Below are 24,421 nucleotides of genomic sequence, written 5' to 3' on the forward strand. Positions count from 1 at the left end.
ATTTATTACAATTAAAGTATATTAATCATACACTAGCCTATAATTGCCTCGTCTTTCACCACCCTGTCTTAATTATTGTCATCATTGAGTCATAAACCTACATTCATAAAGTTTTATTGAATAACTTTCACTTTCAGCATCACTACTCAAGTAAATAACTAAGCTGCATTTTTTTTTCAATATCTGAAAAACTGTTTATGATTCCAAAATGCCTATTTTCATAAATCAAGATAGTTCTGGTTTGAATATCCTTCTCAACTTACATGTTTATCGTAATAATTTTGTGCAATACATCATACCAACTCAGTTTTCTCACGCTCTTGGGTTGCACACTGCATATTTGATAGTGAGGAAGGTATAATACCCTGTGGTCATAACTTTCAGCAATCGATTCTATTATTTATCTTTTCTCAGGTTAATTTCTGAACAAGTAAATTACATACAATTCAACTAAATATTTCATTAGTATTTACCAAGTAACAATTTCAAATAGTTTGTGTATAATAACATTGTGTCTTCCAAACTTAATTTGTGTATTTTAAGCCATTCCTTAATTGGGGCCTTTGTTGGTGCACTTGTCCTAACGGCCGTCCACAATGGCCTAACGCTATTGACAAGGCGGCACAATAGTGCAGAAGTCTAAAGGGAGAGCTTTAATATAGTCTTTTTTTAGAATTTAATATAGTCTTTTTTATTGTAATCGTATTGACAATAACATATAAATTTATATTAAATACAAGCATTGTTATAACATAACAAATATAATAATAATTTATGGAATTATTTTTAATCATGTAATGATATATATACACCTACACGTACATTTATATCATCATCCTCAGATCAATTGTTGGATCGGTTAAAATATCAAAAATTGAGATTTTTCCGTCAGTTATGGTTTTCCCAGAAAGATCACATATTTTATTTCATTAACGAACAACCATTTTGTTTACCTAATTGTTTACCTTGAATATCTAATATAATGACATCGGCTCTTAACACTAACTCATGAATGGTTAAACATCATGAATTTAGAGAGAATGCTTTCATAGATCTGAAATAAAATTTTCGAATCTAAGAGTGTAAACATAATTCGACTGATATCCTTTTATGTATCGATTACCTTAAACATAAATAAGAATATATTTTAAGGAATTTTATATTACATGCATTTATTTATTTACTAATTTATATATATTTAAAATTTGGTAACAATTATGCATTATTATATCAAAATCAGCTGACAGCACGAGACAATATACCAACGTTTTTAGATGTTTCTAAATTATATATTACTCTATCTATAGGCACTCAATTGCGAAAGCATCCATAGCCATTGAGCTAATTTTTTCATAAACAAATATTTTAATGTACTCTGTATACCGTAAAATGTCTTTGGGTTCATATAGTAATTACAATTATGCATATTTGTAAATATTTGTATTTATTGTCTGAGTGTGAAACGAACTTACAACTTTAGACAGACACATATTGACAATCATGTCACTGCTATTTTGAATTGACTACATGTTTCTTGCTGTAAATTTTCTTAGCCTTTTCTTCATATATATGGTAAAAAGTTTTATTTGGTAAAATTTTAATAAAATTTGGGTAACGCAAAAATTGTAATTTTGAAATTTATTTTAATAATAGTTTTGCAAATTTAAATGGCGTATAAAATTACAATACTTTATCGAGAATTTTTACCAAATCCTTACTTAGACATATTTTAACATATTTAATTATATTTACTGTCTATTTATCTTCGCAACATGCTTTCTTAAACTAGGTCTCTGTACTTTCTTTAATTTGCCTTCATTGAAAGTATTTGAGATCATATACTAAATGTATGTCAATATTATTTGAAAAGTTCCAAATTCCTGTATGCCATATCATTTTTATATATTATCGTTTACAATACTATTTTCAGAATATCGTGTTTAAAACATTCTTTATACTTGGGGAATACTGTATATGTAGTTTTATTAATTTTTGTAGGAATATCAATATTTATGAGAAAGTTGAGCATATTAATATCATTCTGCTTTCTGCGATTTTCAATAATTTTATGAAATATATAGTTAAAAGCGTACGTAGTATTACACTAAAATTATATTAAAAATATGTAAAATTAGGTAATATAGATGCAATATATATCGATATTTTTGAAAAAGTTTAGCACATAAACCTCATTGTTCTCTGGTCGATTTTCGACAATTTCTGAGAATTTTAATAGTTTTTAGTTGCTTTTTCTGCGTCTGTTCAGTAAAACTACTTACACATTTAAATATTGCACTTATAATAGTGAAATAAATTATTTTGACTTTTCCTCGTTCAAGTCAATGCTTTGCCTAAGTGAATACCGACGTCTAATCATAATGGTGCGCGTTTTCCGCGTACTTATTATTTGTGTTCTCTGTGTCTTGTTAAAATATATATTTGGAGAAGCCTTATTTTATTGGGCGGCAATGGAATTATTCGTACTTTCAATAGCTAAAACATTTTAAATATTACACGATGTCTATCATTTATTTTTTTGTTATTTGTATTTTGAGATTTGTAATTAAAGTAGTAAAAGTAAACTAAAAAAAGGTAACTAGTACTAACAAAACACTTTAGGTACACAATTTTAAGATACAAATGGACGTGTACACAGTATATATGTATATACGGGCTACCAAAAGTTTAATTATGCCTAGCTAACAGTAATTACATAAAAAAAATTATTAAATTATATAACATATACTCGCAATTTGATCTAAAATTCCTTTTCAATAATTTTCATAAATATTTTTCCGACCACGTCCTTGAGGCTTATTTTCTTAATAACTTCTACTAATTTTACTATTCCCTTTCTACAACACCGGAGCAGCTGTTGTCTTCTTCTATCCTGACGGTATCCTCTTCGATAGGCAAAATTGCGTGAGCAGAACATGAAACCGTCGAAGTAATGTTCCCACAGGCCTTCATCATTTCTTCTATTGACTTATTAGTGTGTGTTTATTGTCAGCATATTTTTAATTGAGTTAGATTTCTGTATTTCGTTCCGTTAGGTTATTTATATCCAAAATTATTTACTCTTTTATAATAAATGGTTTTGTGATATACTCATTAAAAACAAATAACAATATATCCATCTTGGTCTAGTGCAGATGCCATTCTTATTAATATTAAATTAAAATTATATTAGTCCGACAAGTATTGAAACATAAAAGGCCTCGAACTATTGTTTTCATTTTTAATGCATTTTTGCTGGAAAACCTTAAATAAATAACCCTAATATAAAAACTTATAAAACTTTCAATATTTACTGAAATCGATTGTTTTCTTTTTGTTGGATAACGCATTCAAAATAGGTACTGATTCGCTCTAATTGATTATTTATTCACTGATGACTACAGCAGACACAGAAATTAGTAATAATATTAATATTTCTATTATCTGTTCTTTATTATTTTGTATAATAATTTGTCAGGAATAGTGTAATGTAAATAATGTAAAACTTCTGAAACGCAAACGAGCTCTTTTTCCAGATTTATAGATTCTCTTGAAACTCTTGTATGTATTACATTTGAACATATGTTTTTGTCAGCTTTCGGAAAAATTATTGAAATCAATTTCTGAGATGGCCTTCGAGCTATCTTTGATTTCTTCAATAAACTCAAAACTATACCCACAAAAATATTTTTTTGAACTTAGAGAAAGTCCAATAGTGTTCAAACAGAGAAAGTCGGTGATTACAAAATGATATGTATGGAATATTTAGAAAGGAGACTCGGTATTGTAATACTCTATATGGAACAGTGCACAAATAGTATTAATTGTTAATAGTTTAACTTAGTCTTAAGGAATTATTAATAAATACTATCGATAATTTAGTAGTGTAATAGAAATATTTGTTTAGTTCGTAAAGCATTGACTTGGCCGACGAAAAGTCAAAATGATTTATTTCACTATTATAAGTGCAATATTTAAATGTGTAAGTAGTTTTACTTAACAAACTCAGAAAAAGCAACAAAAACAATCATTGAATCATAAACCTACTTTCATAAAGTCTTATTGAACTACTGTCACGTTCAGCATCACTACTCAAGTAAATAACTAAACTGTTCTTTGTCTAGTTGTTCTGCAATGTATCTGATCGAACTCGTTCGAATCAAATACGTTATTATCGACATTGCCTATTTTCGTAAATCTAGATAGTTCTGGTTTGAAGATCCTTCTCGACCTAAATTTTTATTGCAATAATCCTTTGCAATGCATTACACTAACTAAGTTTTCTCACGCTCTTGAGCATTATCACTGCATATTTGATAGTGCACAAGAATAGTTTCTCGTTGGTTAGTTTAAAGGTTATTATATTGTTATTATTTTCTGAGATATTTTAGCAATCTCTCTAAATTCATGATGTTTAACCATTCATGAGTTAGTATTAAGAGCCGCTGTCATTATATTAGATATTCAAGGTAAACAATTCAAAGAAAATGGTTGTTCGTTAATGAAATAAAATATTTGATCTTTCTGGGAAAACCTAAGATAAATTATTATTATATTTGTTATTTTATAAAAATACTTGTATTTATTATAAATTTATATATTACTGTCAATACGATTACAATAAAAAATAAAGACTATATTAAAGCTCTCCCGTTAGACTTTTGCACCATTGTTCCGCCTTGTCCATAGCGTTAGGCCATTGGCTATTTGGATTTTGATTAGGATCATTCTTTGCCACTGATTGTTGATTACAACATAAATCTTGTAAGCTCGTCAGGTTCGCGCCCTCATTTCCTACAAAACAGTTGTTCTGACAAATAATTTGGTTTACCTCATTTGTATTTGTTCCAGGTTGAACTTCTGGGTAGGTTATAAAATATCTACAAGTATCTTGTTGCTTCATTGTGTCGGCTTGTTTATTCCATTGGGCATTTGAACATCTGAAAAATGGATTTTTATTAGTGTCAACCTCACCTACTGTTTCTTGAGGGCTAGCAATCTTATCATTTGCAATGCCTGAACCTGAAATAAACTCATATGGGCTTGGAAATGTCTGCTGCTTCTGATAATTAACATATGTATTCTCAGAAATCATGATGTTGGTGCCATCATTTCCTACGAAATAATTTTTATTATCGCAAATATTTATATTTTCTATATTAGGTACTGGTCCATTTTGATATTGGTCTTGACTATGCATCATGTAGGGTTTCGCTGGAACACAAACTGATTTTATAAGGTTATTTTGTTCAATAGGAGATCTAGCCTGAAATCTGGCTTCATTTTTAGAGATTCTTCGTTTGTTTTGAAACCAAATTTTTATAGATTTCAGAGGCACATTGAATTCTTTAGCCAATTGTTCTTTTCTAATATCTCCTATATACTTATTCTTCCTAAATTCTTCTTCCAAGATCTGCGTTTGAAACTTCGTATACTTTGTGCGTGTTTTTTTTGCTTTCCTAAAAATCAAATAATCTTCTATCCTAAACTCTTCGTCTTCGGCCATATTCGTCGAATTATAACACAAATATATCAACTTGTATATTAGGCAAGGCGCTGTATCGAACTATATCCATTTCCATCTGAAGTCTCCTTTTATCGGTCTAATTGTGTACCATCGAAACCACACCCACAAAACCCAACACCGCCTACCCACCACCCTTAAACTGTAATTATTTTAACGGGTTATTAATATTTATTACTATTGACATTGCTTTATAGCGGTTGCCCTTTCGGTTTACAATATGAATTTAATTATTTTTGTCCCAAACAATGTATTCTGCCATTTAATTTTATTAGGTAATGTTAATCACATATTTTGACGATGTCTTATTGTTATTATTACTACTGAGTTTAATTGACCGATTTGTATCTAAATATTAATAGGGATACCATTGTTTGATTGTCTTGTTTGAAGTTTAATAAAAGAAGAACGATTTAGATATAACAAAAAGCTTTGCGCGGTGACGATAAAGTTTTATTTTGTTTACATTGTTCAGAGAAAATTCATAATCATATTGATATTATTGCATTTGTCTTTAGCTTGTTCTTTTATTTCCTGTATACAAATTTCTTGATAAAACTCGATTTTCTTACCGCATTTGCCATATCTGCAAAATAGTTAATATTTCTTTATCTTCTCATATATTTTAATCAAATGTTAATATATATTCTGAACAATAACACATGCACATAAAGCTTTCACATTCTGTAACACAATTTATTACAATTAAAGTATATTAATCATACACTAGCCTATAATTGCCTCTTCTTTCACCACCCTGTGTTAATTATTGTCATCATTGAGTCATAAACCTACATTCATAAAGTTTTATTGAATAACTTTCACTTTCAGCATCACTACTCAAGTAAATAACTAAGCTGCATCTTTTTTTCAATATCTGAAAAACTGTTTATGATTCCAAAATGCCTATTTTCATAAATCAAGATAGTTCTGGTTTGAATATCCTTCTCAACTTACATGTTTATCGTAATAATTTTGCGCAATACATCATACCAACTCAGTTTTCTCACGCTCTTGGGTTGCACACTGCATATTTGATAGTGAGGAAGGTATAATACCCTGTGGTCATAACTTTCAGCAAGCGATTCTATTATTTATCTTTTCTCAGGCTAATTTCTGAACAAGTAAATTACATACAATTCAACTAAATATTTCATTAGTATTTACCAAGTAACAATTTCAAATAGTTTGTGTATAATAACATTGTGTCTTCCAAACTTAATTTGTGTATTTTAAGCCATTCCTTAATTGGGGCCTTTGTTGGTGCACTTGTCCTAACGGCCGTCCAAAATGGCCTAACGCTATGGACAAATCGGCACAATAGTGCAGAAGTCTAAAGGGAGAGCTTTAATATAGTCTTTTTTTAGAATTTAATATAGTCTTTTTTTATTGTAATCGTATTGACAATAACATATAAATTTATATTAAATACAAGCATTTTTATAACATAACAAATATAATAATAATTTATGGAATTATTTTTAATCATGTAATGATATATATACACCTACACGTACATTTATATCATCATCCTCAGATCAATTGTTGGATCGGTTAAAATATCAAAAATTGAGATTTTTCCGTCAGTTATGGTTTTCCCAGAATGATCACATATTTTATTTCATTAACGAACAACCATTTTGTTTACCTAATTGTTTACCTTGAATATCTAATATAATGACAGCGGCTCTTAACACTAACTCATGAATGGTTAAACATCATGAATTTAGAGAGAATGCTTTCATAGATCTGAAATAAAATTTTCGAATCTAAGAGTGTAAACATAATTCGACTGATATCCTTTTATGTATCGATTACCTTAAACATAAATAAGAATATATTTTAAGGAATTTTATATTACATGCATTTATTTATTTACTAATTTATATATATTTAAAATTTGGTAACAATTATGCATTATTATATCAAAATCAGCTGACAGCACGAGACAATATACCAACGTTTTTAGATGTTTCTAAATTATATATTACTCTATCTATAGGCACTCAATTGCGAAAGCATCGATAGCCATTGAGCTAATTTTTTCATAAACAAATATTTTAATGCACTCTGTATACCGTAAAATGTCTTTGGGTTCATATAGTAATTACAATTATGCATATTTGTAAATATTTGTATTTATTGTCTGAGTGTGAAACGAACTTACAACTTTAGACAGACACATATTGACAATCATGTCACTGCTATTTTGAATTGACTACATGTTTCTTGCTGTAAATTTTCTTAGCCTTTTCTTCATATATATGGTAAAAAGTTTTATTTGGTAAAATTTTAATAAAATTTGGGTAACGCAAAAATTGTAATTTTGAAATTTATTTTAATAATAGTTTTGCAAATTTAAATGGCGTATAAAATTACAATACTTTATCGAGAATTTTTACCAAATCCTTACTTAGACATATTTTAACATATTTAATTATATTTACTGTCTATTTATCTTCGCAACATGCTTTCTTAAACTAGGTCTCTGTACTTTCTTTAATTTGGCTTCATTGAAAGTATTTGAGATCATATACTAAATGTATGTCAATATTATTTGAAAAGTTCCAAACTCCTGTATGCCATATCATTTTTATATATTATCATTTACAATACTATTTTCAGAATATCGTGTTTAAAACATTCTTTATACTTGGGGAATACTGTATATGTAGTTTTATTAATTTTTGTAGGAATATCAATATTTATGAGAAAGTTGAGCATATTAATATCATTCTGCTTTCTGCGATTTTCAATAATTTTATCAAATATATAGTTAAAAGCGTACGTAGTATTACACTAAAATTATATTAAAAATATGTAAAATTAGGTAATATAGATGCAATATATATCGATATTTTTGAAAAAGTTTAGCACATAAACCTCATTGTTCTCTGGTCGATTTTCGACAATTTCTGAGAATTTTAATAGTTTTTAGTTGCTTTTTCTGCGTCTGTTCAGTAAAACTACTTACACATTTAAATATTGCACTTATAATAGTGAAATAAATTATTTTGACTTTTCCTCGTTCAAGTCAATGCTTTGCCTAAGTGAATACCGACGTCTAATCATAATGGTGCGCGTTTTCCGCGTACTTATTATTTGTGTTCTCTGTGTCTTGTTAAAATATATATTTGGTGAAGCCTTATTTTATTGGGCGGCAATGGAATTATTCGTACTTTCAATAGCTAAAACATTTTAAATATTACACGATGTCTATCATTTATTTTTTTGTTATTTGTATTTTGAGATTTGTAATTAAAGTAGTAAAAGTAAACTAAAAAAAGGTAGCTAGTACTAACAAAACACTTTAGGTACACAATTTTAAGATACAAATGGACGTGTATACAGTATATATGTATATACGAGCTACCAAAAGTTTAATTATGCCTAGCTAACAGTAATTACATAAAAAAAAAATTAAATTATATAACATATACTCGCAATTTGATCTAAAATCCTGATTTGTTATGTCGCGTACTTATTTTTTTTTCCTTTTCAATAATTTTCATAAATATTTTTCCGACCACGTTCTTGAGGCTTATTTTCTTAATAACTTCTACTAATTTTACTATTCCCTTTCTACAACACCGGAGCAGCTGTTGTCTTCTTCTATCCTGACGGTATCCTCTTCGATAGGCAAAATTGCGTGAGCAGAACATGAAACCGTCGAAGTAATGTTCCCACAGGCCTTCATCATTTCTTCTATTGACTTATTAGTGTGTGTTTATTGTCAGCATATTTTTAATTGAGTTAGATTTCTGTATTTCGTTCCGTTAGGTTATTTATATCCAAAATTATTTACTCTTTTATAATAAATGGTTTTGTGATATACTCATTAAAAACAAATAACAATATATCCATCTTGGTCTAGTGCAGATGCCATTCTTATTAATATTCCATTAAAATTATATTAGTCCGACAAGTTTTGAAACATAAAAGGCCTCGAACTATTGTTTTCATTTTTAATGCATTTTTGCTGGAAAACCTTAAATAAATAACCCTAATATAAAAACTTATAAAACTTTCAATATTTACTGAAATCGACAGTTTTCTTTTTGTTGGATAACGCATTCAAAATAGGTATTGATTCGCTCTAATTGATTATTTATTCACTGATGACTACAGCAGACACAGAAATTAGTAATAATATTAATATTTCTATTATCTGTTCTTTATTATTTTGTATAATAATTTGTCAGGAATAGTGTAATGTAAATAATGTAAAACTTCTGAAACGCAAACGAGCTCTTTTTCCAGATTTATAGATTCTCTTGAAACTCTTGTATGTATTACATTTGAACATATGTTTTTGTCAGCTTTCGGAACAATTATTGAAATCAATTTCTGAGATGGCCTTCGAGCTATCTTTGATTTCTTCAATAAACTCAAAACTATACTCACAAAAATATTTTTTTGAACTTAGAGAAAGTCCAATAGTGTTCAAACAGAGAAAGTCGGTGATTACAAAATGATATGTATGGAATATTTAGAAAAGAGACTCGGTATTGTAATACTCTATATGGAACAGTGCACAAATAGTATTAATTGTTAATAGTTTAACTTAGTCTTAAGGAATTATTAATAAATACTATCGATAATTTAGTAGTGTAATAGAAATATTTGTTTAGTTCGTAAAGCATTGACTTGGCCGACGATAAGTCAAAATGATTTATTTCACTATTATAAGTGCAATATTTAAATGTGTAAGTAGTTTTACTTGACAAACTCAGAAAAAGCAACAAAAACAATCATTGAATCATAAACCTACTTTCATAAAGTCTTATTGAACTACTGTCACGTTCAGCATCACTACTCAAGTAAATAACTAAACTGTTCTTTGTCTAGTTGTTCTGCAATGTATCTGATCGAACTCGTTCGAATCAAATACGTTATTATCGACACTGCCTATTTTTGTAAATCTAGATAGTTCTGGTTTGAAGATCCTTCTCGACCTAAAGTTTTATCGCAACAATCCTTTGCAATGCATTACACTAACTAAGTTTTCTCACGCTCTTGAGCATTATCACTGCATATTTGATAGTGCACAAGAATAGTTTCTCGTTGGTTAATTTAAAGGTTATTATATTGTTATTATTTTCTGAGATATTTTAGCAATCTCTCTAAATTCATGATGTTTAACCATTCATGAGTTAGTATTAAGAGCCGCTGTCATTATATTAGATATTCAAGGTAAACAATTCAAAGAAAATGGTTGTTCGTTAATGAAATAAAATATTTGATCTTTCTGGGAAAACCTAAGATAAATTATTATTATATTTGTTATTTTATAAAAATACTTGTATTTATTATAAATTTATATATTACTGTCAATACGATTACAATAAAAAATAAAGACTATATTAAAGCTCTCCCGTTAGACTTTTGCACCATTGTTCCGCCTTGTCCATAGCGTTAGGCCATTGGCTATTTGGATTTTGATTAGGATCATTCTTTGCCACTGATTGTTGATTACAACATAAATCTTGTAAGCTCGTCAGGTTCGCGCCCTCATTTCCTACAAAACAGTTATTCTGACAAATAATTTGGTTTACCTCATTTGTATTTGTTCCAGGTTGAACTTCTGGGTAGGTTATAAAATATCTACAAGTATCTTGTTGCTTCATTGTGTCGGCTTGTTTATTCCATTGGGCATTTGAACATCTGAAAAATGGATTTTTATTAGTGTCAACCTCACCTACTGTTTCTTGAGGGCTAGCAATCTTATCATTTGCAATGCCTGAACCTGAAATAAACTCATATGGGCTTGGAAATGTCTGCTGCTTCTGATAATTAACATATGTATTCTCAGAAATCATGATGTTGGTGCCATCATTTCCTACGAAATAATTTTTATTATCGCAAATATTTATATTTTCTATATTAGGTACTGGTCCATTTTGATATTGGTCTTGACTATGCATCATGTAGGGTTTCGCTGGAACACAAACTGATTTTATAAGGTTATTTTGTTCAATAGGAGATCTAGCCTGAAATCTGGCTTCATTTTTAGAGATTCTTCGTTTGTTTTGAAACCAAATTTTTATAGATTTCAGAGGCACATTGAATTCTCTAGCCAATTGTTCTTTTCTAATATCTCCTATATACTTATTCTTCCTAAATTCTTCTTCCAAGATCTGCGTTTGAAACTTCGTATACTTTGTGCGTGTTTTTTTTGCTTTCCTAAAAATCAAATAATCTTCCATCCTAAACTCTTCGTCTTCGGCCATATTCGTCGAATTATAACACAAATATATCAACTTGTATATTAGGCAAGGCGCTGTATCGAACTATATCCATTTCCATCTGAAGTCTCCTTTTATCGGTCTAATTGTGTACCATCGAAACCACACCCACAAAACCCAACACCGCCTACCCACCACCCTTAAACTGTAATTATTTTAACGGGTTATTAATATTTATTACTATTGACATTGCTTTATAGCGGTTGCCCTTTCGGTTTACAATATGAATTTAATTATTTTTGTCCCAAACAATGTATTCTGCCATTTAATTTTATTAGGTAATGTTAATCACATATTTTGACGATGTCTTATTGTTATTATTACTACTGAGTTTAATTGACCGATTTGTATCTAAATATTAATAGGGATACCATTGTTTGATTGTCTTGTTTGAAGTTTAATAAAAGAAGAACGATTTAGATATAACAAAAAACTTTGCGCGGTGACGATAAAGTTTTATTTTGTTTACATTGTTCAGAGAAAATTCATAATCATATTGATATTATTGCATTTGTCTTTAGCTTGTTCTTTTATTTCCTGTATACAAATTTCTTGATAAAACTCGATTTTCTTACCGCATTTGCCCTATCTGCAAAATAGTTAATATTTCTTTATCTTCTCATATATTTTAATCAAATGTTAATATATATTCTGAACAATAACACATGCACATAAAGCTTTCACATTCTGTAACACAATTTATTACAATTAAAGTATATTAATCATACACTAGCCTATAATTGCCTCGTCTTTCACCACCCTGTCTTAATTATTGTCATCATTGAGTCATAAACCTACATTCATAAAGTTTTATTGAATAACTTTCACTTTCAGCATCACTACTCAAGTAAATAACTAAGCTGCATTTTTTTTTCAATATCTGAAAAACTGTTTATGATTCCAAAATGCCTATTTTCATAAATCAAGATAGTTCTGGTTTGAATATCCTTCTCAACTTACATGTTTATCGTAATAATTTTGTGCAATACATCATACCAACTCAGTTTTCTCACGCTCTTGGGTTGCACACTGCATATTTGATAGTGAGGAAGGTATAATACCCTGTGGTCATAACTTTCAGCAATCGATTCTATTATTTATCTTTTCTCAGGTTAATTTCTGAACAAGTAAATTACATACAATTCAACTAAATATTTCATTAGTATTTACCAAGTAACAATTTCAAATAGTTTGTGTATAATAACATTGTGTCTTCCAAACTTAATTTGTGTATTTTAAGCCATTCCTTAATTGGGGCCTTTGTTGGTGCACTTGTCCTAACGGCCGTCCACAATGGCCTAACGCTATTGACAAGGCGGCACAATAGTGCAGAAGTCTAAAGGGAGAGCTTTAATATAGTCTTTTTTTAGAATTTAATATAGTCTTTTTTATTGTAATCGTATTGACAATAACATATAAATTTATATTAAATACAAGCATTGTTATAACCTAACAAATATAATAATAATTTATGGAATTATTTTTAATCATGTAATGATATATATACACCTACACGTACATTTATATCATCATCCTCAGATCAATTGTTGGATCGGTTAAAATATCAAAAATTGAGATTTTTCCGTCAGTTATGGTTTTCCCAGAATGATCACATATTTTATTTCATTAACGAACAACCATTTTGTTTACCTAATTGTTTACCTTGAATATCTAATATAATGACAGCGGCTCTTAACACTAACTCATGAATGGTTAAACATCATGAATTTAGAGAGAATGCTTTCATAGATCTGAAATAAAATTTTCGAATCTAAGAGTGTAAACATAATTCGACTGATATCCTTTTATGTATCGATTACCTTAAACATAAATAAGAATATATTTTAAGGAATTTTATATTACATGCATTTATTTATTTACTAATTTATATATATTTAAAATTTAGTAACAATTAAGCATTATTATATCAAAATCAGCTGACAGCACGAGACAATATACCAACGTTTTTAGATGTTTCTAAATTATATATTACTCTATCTATAGGCACTCAATTGCGAAAGCATCGATAGCCATTGAGCTAATTTTTTCATAAACAAATATTTTAATGCACTCTGTATACCGTAAAATGTCTTTGGGTTCATATAGTAATTACAATTATGCATATTTGTAAATATTTGTATTTATTGTCTGAGTGTGAAACGAACTTACAACTTTAGACAGACACATATTGACAATCATGTCACTGCTATTTTGAATTGACTACATGTTTCTTGCTGTAAATTTTCTTAGCCTTTTCTTCATACATATGGTAAAAAGTTTTATTTGGTAAAATTTTAATAAAATTTGGGTAACGCAAAAATTGTAATTTTGAAATTTATTTTAATAATAGTTTTGCAAATTTAAATGGCGTATAAAATTACAATACTTTATCGAGAATTTTTACCAAATCCTTACTTAGACATATTTTAACATATTTAATTATATTTACTGTCTATTTATCTTCGCAACATGCTTTCTTAAACTAGGTCTCTGTACTTTCTTTAATTTGGCTTCATTGAAAGTATTTGAGATCATATACTAAATGTATGTCAATATTATTTGAAAAGTTCCAAACTCCTGTATGCCATATCATTTTTATATATTATCATTTACAATACTATTTTCAGAATATCGTGTTTAAAACATTCTTTATACTTGGGGAATACTATATATGTAGTTTTATTAATTTTTTTAGGAATATCAATATTTATGAGAAAGTTGAGCATATTAATATCATTCTGCTTTCTGCGATTTTCAATAATTTTATCAAATATATAGTTAAAAGCGTACGTAGTATTACACTAAAATTATATTAAAAATATGTAAAATTAGGTAATATAGATGCAATATATATCGATATTTTTGAAAAAGTTTAGCACATAAACCTCATTGTTCTCTGGTCGATTTTCGACAATTTCTGAGAATTTTAATAGTTTTTAGTTGCTTTTTCTGCGTCTGTTCAGTAAAACTACTTACACATTTAAATATTGCACTTATAATAGTGAAATAAATTATTTTGACTTTTCCTCGTTCAAGTCAATGCTTTGCCTAAGTGAATACCGACGTCTAATCATAATGGTGCGCGTTTTCCGCGTACTTATTATTTGTGTTCTCTGTGTCTTGTTAAAATATATATTTGGTGAAGCCTTATTTTATTGGGCGGCAATGGAATTATTCGTACTTTCAATAGCTAAAACATTTTAAATATTACACGATGTCTATCATTTATTTTTTTGTTATTTGTATTTTGAGATTTGTAATTAAAGTAGTAAAAGTAAACTAAAAAAAGGTAGCTAGTACTAACAAAACACTTTAGGTACACAATTTTAAGATACAAATGGACGTGTATACAGTATATATGTATATACGAGCTACCAAAAGTTTAATTATGCCTAGCTAACAGTAATTACATAAAAAAAAAATTAAATTATATAACATATACTCGCAATTTGATCTAAAATCCTGATTTGTTATGTCGCGTACTTATTTTTTTTCCTTTTCAATAATTTTCATAAATATTTTTCCGACCACGTTCTTGAGGCTTATTTTCTTAATAACTTCTACTAATTTTACTATTCCCTTTCTACAACACCGGAGCAGCTGTTGTCTTCTTCTATCCTGACGGTATCCTCTTCGATAGGCAAAATTGCGTGAGCAGAACATGAAACCGTCGAAGTAATGTTCCCACAGGCCTTCATCATTTCTTCTATTGACTTATTAGTGTGTGTTTATTGTCAGCATATTTTTAATTGAGTTAGATTTCTGTATTTCGTTCCGTTAGGTTATTTATATCCAAAATTATTTACTCTTTTATAATAAATGGTTTTGTGATATACTCATTAAAAACAAATAACAATATATCCATCTTGGTCTAGTGCAGATGCCATTCTTATTAATATTAAATTAAAATTATATTAGTCCGACAAGTATTGAAACATAAAAGGCCTCGAACTATTGTTTTCATTTTTAATGCATTTTTGCTGGAAAACCTTAAATAAATAACCCTAATATAAAAACTTATAAAACTTTCAATATTTACTGAAATCGATTGTTTTCTTTTTGTTGGATAACGCATTCAAAATAGGTATTGATTCGCTCTAATTGATTATTTATTCACTGATGACTACAGCAGACACAGAAATTAGTAATAATATTAATATTTCTATTATCTGTTCTTTATTATTTTGTATAATAATTTGTCAGGAATAGTGTAATGTAAATAATGTAAAACTTCTGAAACGCAAACGAGCTCTTTTTCCAGATTTATAGATTCTCTTGAAACTCTTGTATGTATTACATTTGAACATATGTTTTTGTCAGCTTTCGGAACAATTATTGAAATCAATTTCTGAGATGGCCTTCGAGCTATCTTTGATTTCTTCAATAAACTCAAAACTATACTCACAAAAATATTTTTTTGAACTTAGAGAAAGTCCAATAGTGTTCAAACAGAGAAAGTCGGTGATTACAAAATGATATGTATGGAATATTTAGAAAAGAGACTCGGTATTGTAATACTCTATATGGAACAGTGCACAAATAGTATTAATTGTTAATAGTTTAACTTAGTCTTAAGGAATTATTAATAAATACTATCGATAATCTTGGCCGACGATAAGTCAAAATGATTTATTTCACTATTATAAGTGCAATATTTAAATGTGTAAGTAGTTTTACTTGACAAACTCAGAAAAAGCAACAAAAACAATCATTGAATCATAAACCTACTTTCATAAAGTCTTATTGAACTACTGTCACGTTCAGCATCACTACTCAAGTAAATAACTAAACTGTTCTTTGTCTAGTTGTTCTGCAATGTATCTGATCGAACTCGTTCGAATCAAATACGTTATTATCGACACTGCCTATTTTTGTAAATCTAGATAGTTCTGGTTTGAAGATCCTTCTCGACCTAAATTTTTATCGCAACAATCCTTTGCAATGCATTACACTAACTAAGTTTTCTCACGCTCTTGAGCATTATCACTGCATATTTGATAGTGCACAAGAATAGTTTCTCGTTGGTTAATTTAAAGGTTATTATATTGTTATTATTTTCTGAGATAGTTTAGCAATCTCTCTAAATTCATGATGTTTAACCATTCATGAGCTAGTATTAAGAACCGCTGTCATTATATTAGATATTCAAGGTAAACAATTCAAAGAAAATGGTTGTTCGTTAATGAAATAAAATATTTGATCTTTCTGGGAAAACCTAAGATAAATTATTATTATATTTGTTATTTTATAAAAATACTTGTATTTATTATAAATTTATATATTACTGTCAATACGATTACAATAAAAAATAAAGACTATATTAAAGCTCTCCCGTTAGACTTTTGCACCATTGTTCCGCCTTGTCCATAGCGTTAGGCCATTGGCTATTTGGATTTTGATTAGGATCATTCTTTGCCACTGATTGTTGATTACAACATAAATCTTGTAAGCTCGTCAGGTTCGCGCCCTCATTTCCTACAAAACAGTTATTGTGACAAATAATTTGGTTTACCTCATTTGTATTTGTTCCAGGTTGAACTTCTGGGTAGGTTATAAAATATCTACAAGTATCTTGTTGCTTCATTGTGTCGGCTTGTTTATTCCATTGGGCATTTGAACATCTGAAAAATGGATTTTTATTAGTGTCAACCTCACCTACTGTTTCTTGAGGGCTAGCAATCTTATCATTTGCAATGCCTGAACCTGAAATAAACTCATATGGGCTTGGAAATGTCTGCTGCTTCTGATAATTAACATATGTATTCTCAGAAATCATGATGTTGGTGCCATCATTTCCTACGAAATAATTTTTATTATCGCAAATATTTATATTTTCTATATTAGGTACTGGTCCATTTTGATATTGGTCTTGACTATGCATCATGTAGGGTTTCGCTGGAACACAAACTGATTTTATAAGGTTATTTTGTTCAATAGGAGATCTAGCCTGAAATCTGGCTTCATTTTTAGAGATTCTTCGTTTGTTTTGAAACCAAATTTTTATAGATTTCAGAGGCACATTGAATTCTCTAGCCAATTGTTCTTTTCTAATATCTCCTATATACTTATTCTTCCTAAATTCTTCTTCCAAGATCTGCGTTTGAAACTTCGTATACTTTGTGCGTGTTTTTTTTGCTTTCCTAAAAATCAAATAATCTTCCATCCTAAACTCTTCGTCTTCGGCCATATTCGTCGAATTATAATACAAATATATCAACTTGTATATTAGGCAAGGCGCTGTATCGAACTATATCCATTTCCATCTGAAGTCTCCTTTTATCGGTCTAATTGTGTACCATCGAAACCACACCCACAAAACCCAACACCGCCTACCCACCACCCTTAAACTGTAATTATTTTAACGGGTTATTAATATTTATTACTATTGACATTGCTTTATAGCGGTTGCCCTTTCGGTTTACAATATGAATTTAATTATTTTTGTCCCAAACAATGTATTCTGCCATTTAATTTTATTAGGTAATGTTAATCACATATTTTGACGATGTCTTATTGTTATTATTACTACTGAGTTTAATTGACCGATTTGTATCTAAATATTAATAGGGATACCATTGTTTGATTGTCTTGTTTGAAGTTTAATAAAAGAAGAACGATTTAGATATAACAAAAAGCTTTGCGCGGTGACGATAAAGTTTTATTTTGTTTACATTGTTCAGAGAAAATTCATAATCATATTGATATTATTGCATTTGTCTTTAGCTTGTTCTTTTATTTCCTGTATACAAATTTCTTGATAAAACTCGATTTTCTTACCGCATTTGCCATATCTGCAAAATAGTTAATATTTCTTTATCTTCTCATATATTTTAATCAAATGTTAATATATATTCTGAACAATAACACATGCACATAAAGCTTTCACATTCTGTAACACAATTTATTACAATTAAAGTATATTAATCATACACTAGCCTATAATTGCCTCGTCTTTCACCACCCTGTCTTAATTATTGTCATCATTGAGTCATAAACCTACATTCATAAAGTTTTATTGAATAACTTTCACTTTCAGCATCACTACTCAAGTAAATAACTAAGCTGCATTTTTTTTTCAATATCTGAAAAACTGTTTATGATTCCAAAATGCCTATTTTCATAAATCAAGATAGTTCTGGTTTGAATATCCTTCTCAACTTACATGTTTATCGTAATAATTTTGTGCAATACATCATACCAACTCAGTTTTCTCACGCTCTTGGGTTGCACACTGCATATTTGATAGTGAGGAAGGTATAATACCCTGTGGTCATAACTTTCAGCAATCGATTCTATTATTTATCTTTTCTCAGGTTAATTTCTGAACAAGTAAATTACATACAATTCAACTAAATATTTCATTAGTATTTACCAAGTAACAATTTCAAATAGTTTGTGTATAATAACATTGTGTCTTCCAAACTTAATTTGTGTATTTTAAGCCATTCCTTAATTGGGGCCTTTGTTGGTGCACTTGTCCTAACGGCCGTCCACAATGGCCTAACGCTATTGACAAGGCGGCACAATAGTGCAGAAGTCTAAAGGGAGAGCTTTAATATAGTCTTTTTTTAGAATTTAATATAGTCTTTTTTATTGTAATCGTATTGACAATAACATATAAATTTATATTAAATACAAGCATTGTTATAACCTAACAAATATAATAATAATTTATGGAATTATTTTTAATCATGTAATGATATATATACACCTACACGTACATTTATATCATCATCCTCAGATCAATTGTTGGATCGGTTAAAATATCAAAAATTGAGATTTTTCCGTCAGTTATGGTTTTCCCAGAATGATCACATATTTTATTTCATTAACGAACAACCATTTTGTTTACCTAATTGTTTACCTTGAATATCTAATATAATGACAGCGGCTCTTAACACTAACTCATGAATGGTTAAACATCATGAATTTAGAGAGAATGCTTTCATAGATCTGAAATAAAATTTTCGAATCTAAGAGTGTAAACATAATTCGACTGATATCCTTTTATGTATCGATTACCTTAAACATAAATAAGAATATATTTTAAGGAATTTTATATTACATGCATTTATTTATTTACTAATTTATATATATTTAAAATTTAGTAACAATTAAGCATTATTATATCAAAATCAGCTGACAGCACGAGACAATATACCAACGTTTTTAGATGTTTCTAAATTATATATTACTCTATCTATAGGCACTCAATTGCGAAAGCATCGATAGCCATTGAGCTAATTTTTTCATAAACAAATATTTTAATGCACTCTGTATACCGTAAAATGTCTTTGGGTTCATATAGTAATTACAATTATGCATATTTGTAAATATTTGTATTTATTGTCTGAGTGTGAAACGAACTTACAACTTTAGACAGACACATATTGACAATCATGTCACTGCTATTTTGAATTGACTACATGTTTCTTGCTGTAAATTTTCTTAGCCTTTTCTTCATATATATGGTAAAAAGTTTTATTTGGTAAAATTTTAATAAAATTTGGGTAACGCAAAAATTGTAATTTTGAAATTTATTTTAATAATAGTTTTGCAAATTTAAATGGCGTATAAAATTACAATACTTTATCGAGAATTTTTACCAAATCCTTACTTAGACATATTTTAACATATTTAATTATATTTACTGTCTATTTATCTTCGCAACATGCTTTCTTAAACTAGGTCTCTGTACTTTCTTTAATTTGGCTTCATTGAAAGTATTTGAGATCATATACTAAATGTATGTCAATATTATTTGAAAAGTTCCAAATTCCTGTATGCCATATCATTTTTATATATTATCGTTTACAATACTATTTTCAGAATATCGTGTTTAAAACATTCTTTATACTTGGGGAATACTGTATATGTAGTTTTATTAATTTTTGTAGGAATATCAATATTTATGAGAAAGTTGAGCATATTAATATCATTCTGCTTTCTGCGATTTTCAATAATTTTATCAAATATATAGTTAAAAGCGTACGTAGTATTACACTAAAATTATATTAAAAATATGTAAAATTATGTAATATAGATGCAATATATATCGATATTTTTGAAAAAGTTTAGCACATAAACCTCATTGTTCTCTGGTCGATTTTCGACAATTTCTGAGAATTTTAATAGTTTTTAGTTGCTTTTTCCACGTCTGTTCAGTAAAACTACTTACACATTTAAATATTGCACTTATAATAGTGAAATAAATTATTTTGACTTTTCCTCGTTCAAGTCAATGCTTTGCCTAAGTGAATACCGACGTCTAATCATAATGGTGCGCGTTTTCCGCGTACTTATTATTTGTGTTCTCTGTGTCTTGTTAAAATATATATTTGGAGAAGCCTTATTTTATTGGGCGGCAATGGAATTATTCGTACTTTCAATAGCTAAAACATTTTAAATATTACACGATGTCTATCATTTATTTTTTTGTTATTTGTATTATGAGATTTGTAATTAAAGTAGTAAAAGTAAACTAAAAAAAGGTAACTAGTACTAACAAAACACTTTAGGTACACAATTTTAAGATACAAATGGACGTGTACACAGTATATATGTATATACGGGCTACCAAAAGTTTAATTATGCCTAGCTAACAGTAATTACATAAAAAAAATTATTAAATTATATAACATATACTCGCAATTTGATCTAAAATCCTGATTTGTTATGTCGCGTACTTATTTTTTTTTTCCTTTTCAATAATTTTCATAAATATTTTTCCGACCACGTTCTTGAGGCTTATTTTCTTAATAACTTCTACTAATTTTACTATTCCCTTTCTACAACACCGGAGCAGCTGTTGTCTTCTTCTATCCTGACGGTATCCTCTTCGATAGGCAAAATTGCGTGAGCAGAACATGAAACCGTCGAAGTAATGTTCCCACAGGCCTTCATCATTTCTTCTATTGACTTATTAGTGTGTGTTTATTGTCAGCATATTTTTAATTGAGTTAGATTTCTGTATTTCGTTCCGTTAGGTTATTTATATCCAAAATTATTTACTCTTTTATAATAAATGGTTTTGTGATATACTCATTAAAAACAAATAACAATATATCCATCTTGGTCTAGTGCAGATGCCATTCTTATTAATATTAAATTAAAATTATATTAGTCCGACAAGTATTGAAACATAAAAGGCCTCGAACTATTGTTTTCATTTTTAATGCATTTTTGCTGGAAAACCTTAAATAAATAACCCTAATATAAAAACTTATAAAACTTTCAATATTTACTGAAATCGATTGTTTTCTTTTTGTTGGATAACGCATTCAAAATAGGTATTGATTCGCTCTAATTGATTATTTATTCACTGATGACTACAGCAGACACAGAAATTAGTAATAATATTAATATTTCTATTATCTGTTCTTTATTATTTTGTATAATAATTTGTCAGGAATAGTGTAATGTAAATAATGTAAAACTTCTGAAACGCAAACGAGCTCTTTTTCCAGATTTATAGATTCTCTTGAAACTCTTGTATGTATTACATTTGAACATATGTTTTTGTCAGCTTTCGGAAAAATTATTGAAATCAATTTCTGAGATGGCCTTCGAGCTATCTTTGATTTCTTCAATAAACTCAAAACTATACCCACAAAAATATTTTTTTGAACTTAGAGAAAGTCCAATAGTGTTCAAACAGAGAAAGTCGGTGATTACAAAATGATATGTATGGAATATTTAGAAAGGAGACTCGGTATTGTAATACTCTATATGGAACAGTGCACAAATAGTATTAATTGTTAATAGTTTAACTTAGTCTTAAGGAATTATTAATAAATACTATCGATAATTTAGTAGTGTAATAGAAATATTTGTTTAGTTCGTAAAGCATTGACTTGGCCGACGAAAAGTCAAAATGATTTATTTCACTATTATAAGTGCAATATTTAAAGGTGTAAGTAGTTTTACTTAACAAACTCAGAAAAAGCAACAAAAACAATCATTGAATCATAAACCTACTTTCATAAAGTCTTATTGAACTACTGTCACGTTCAGCATCACTACTCAAGTAAATAACTAAACTGTTCTTTGTCTAGTTGTTCTGCAATGTATCTGATCGAACTCGTTCGAATCAAATACGTTATTATCGACATTGCCTATTTTCGTAAATCTAGATAGTTCTGGTTTGAAGATCCTTCTCGACCTAAATTTTTATTGCAATAATCCTTTGCAATGCATTACACTAACTAAGTTTTCTCACGCTCTTGAGCATTATCACTGCATATTTGATAGTGCACAAGAATAGTTTCTCGTTGGTTAATTTAAAGGTTATTATATTGTTATTATTTTCTGAGATATTTTAGCAATCTCTCTAAATTCATGATGTTTAACCATTCATGAGTTAGTATTAAGAGCCGCTGTCATTATATTAGATATTCAAGGTAAACAATTCAAAGAAAATGGTTGTTCGTTAATGAAATAAAATATTTGATCTTTCTGGGAAAACCTAACATAAATTATTATTATATTTGTTATTTTATAAAAATACTTGTATTTAATATAAATTTATATATTACTGTCAATACGATTACAATAAAAAATAAAGACTATATTAAAGCTCTCCCGTTAGACTTTTGCACCATTGTTCCGCCTTGTCCATAGCGTTAGGCCATTGGCTATTTGGATTTTGATTAGGATCATTCTTTGCCACTGATTGTTGATTACAACATAATTCTTGTAAGCTCGTCAGGTTCGCGCCATCATTTCCTACAAAACAGTTATTGTGACTAATAATTTGGTTTACCTCATTTGTATTTGTTCCAGGTTGAACTTCTGGGTAGGTTATAAAATATCTACAAGTATCTTGTTGCTTCATTATGTCGGCTTGTTTATTCCATTGGGCATTTGAACATCTGAAAAATGGATTTTTATTAGTGTCAACCTCACCTACTGTTTCTTGAGGGCTAGCAATCTTATCATTTGCAATGCCTGAACCTGAAATAAACTCATATGGGCTTGGAAATGTCTGCTGCTTCTGATAATTAACATATGTATTCTCAGAAATCATGATGTTGGTGCCATCATTTCCTACGAAATAATTTTTATTATCGCAAATATTTATATTTTCTATATTAGGTACTGGTCCATTTTGATATTGGTCTTGACTATGAATCATGTAGGGTTTCGCTGGAACACAAACTGATTTTATAAGGTTATTTTGTTCAATAGGAGATCTAGCCTGAAATCTGGCTTCATTTTTAGAGATTCTTCGTTTGTTTTGAAACCAAATTTTTATAGATTTCAGAGGCACATTGAATTCTTTAGCCAATTGTTCTTTTCTAATATCTCCTATATACTTATTCTTCCTAAATTCTTCTTCCAAGATCTGCGTTTGAAACTTCGTATACTTTGTGCGTGTTTTTTTTGCTTTCCTAAAAATCAAATAATCTTCTATCCTAAACTCTTCGTCTTCGGCCATATTCGTCGAATTATAACACAAATATATCAACTTGTATATTAGGCAAGGCGCTGTATCGAACTATATCCATTTCCATCTGAAGTCTCCTTTTATCGGTCTAATTGTGTACCATCGAAACCACACCCACAAAACCCAACACCGCCTACCCACCACCCTTAAACTGTAATTATTTTAACGGGTTATTAATATTTATTACTATTGACATTGCTTTATAGCGGT

The sequence above is a fragment of the Rhynchophorus ferrugineus genome, unplaced genomic scaffold (assembly GCF_030347505.1).
Source record: "Rhynchophorus ferrugineus isolate W39M unplaced genomic scaffold, kcgeb_rfMv2 rfM1, whole genome shotgun sequence".
Classification (NCBI taxonomy): domain Eukaryota; kingdom Metazoa; phylum Arthropoda; class Insecta; order Coleoptera; family Curculionidae; genus Rhynchophorus; species Rhynchophorus ferrugineus.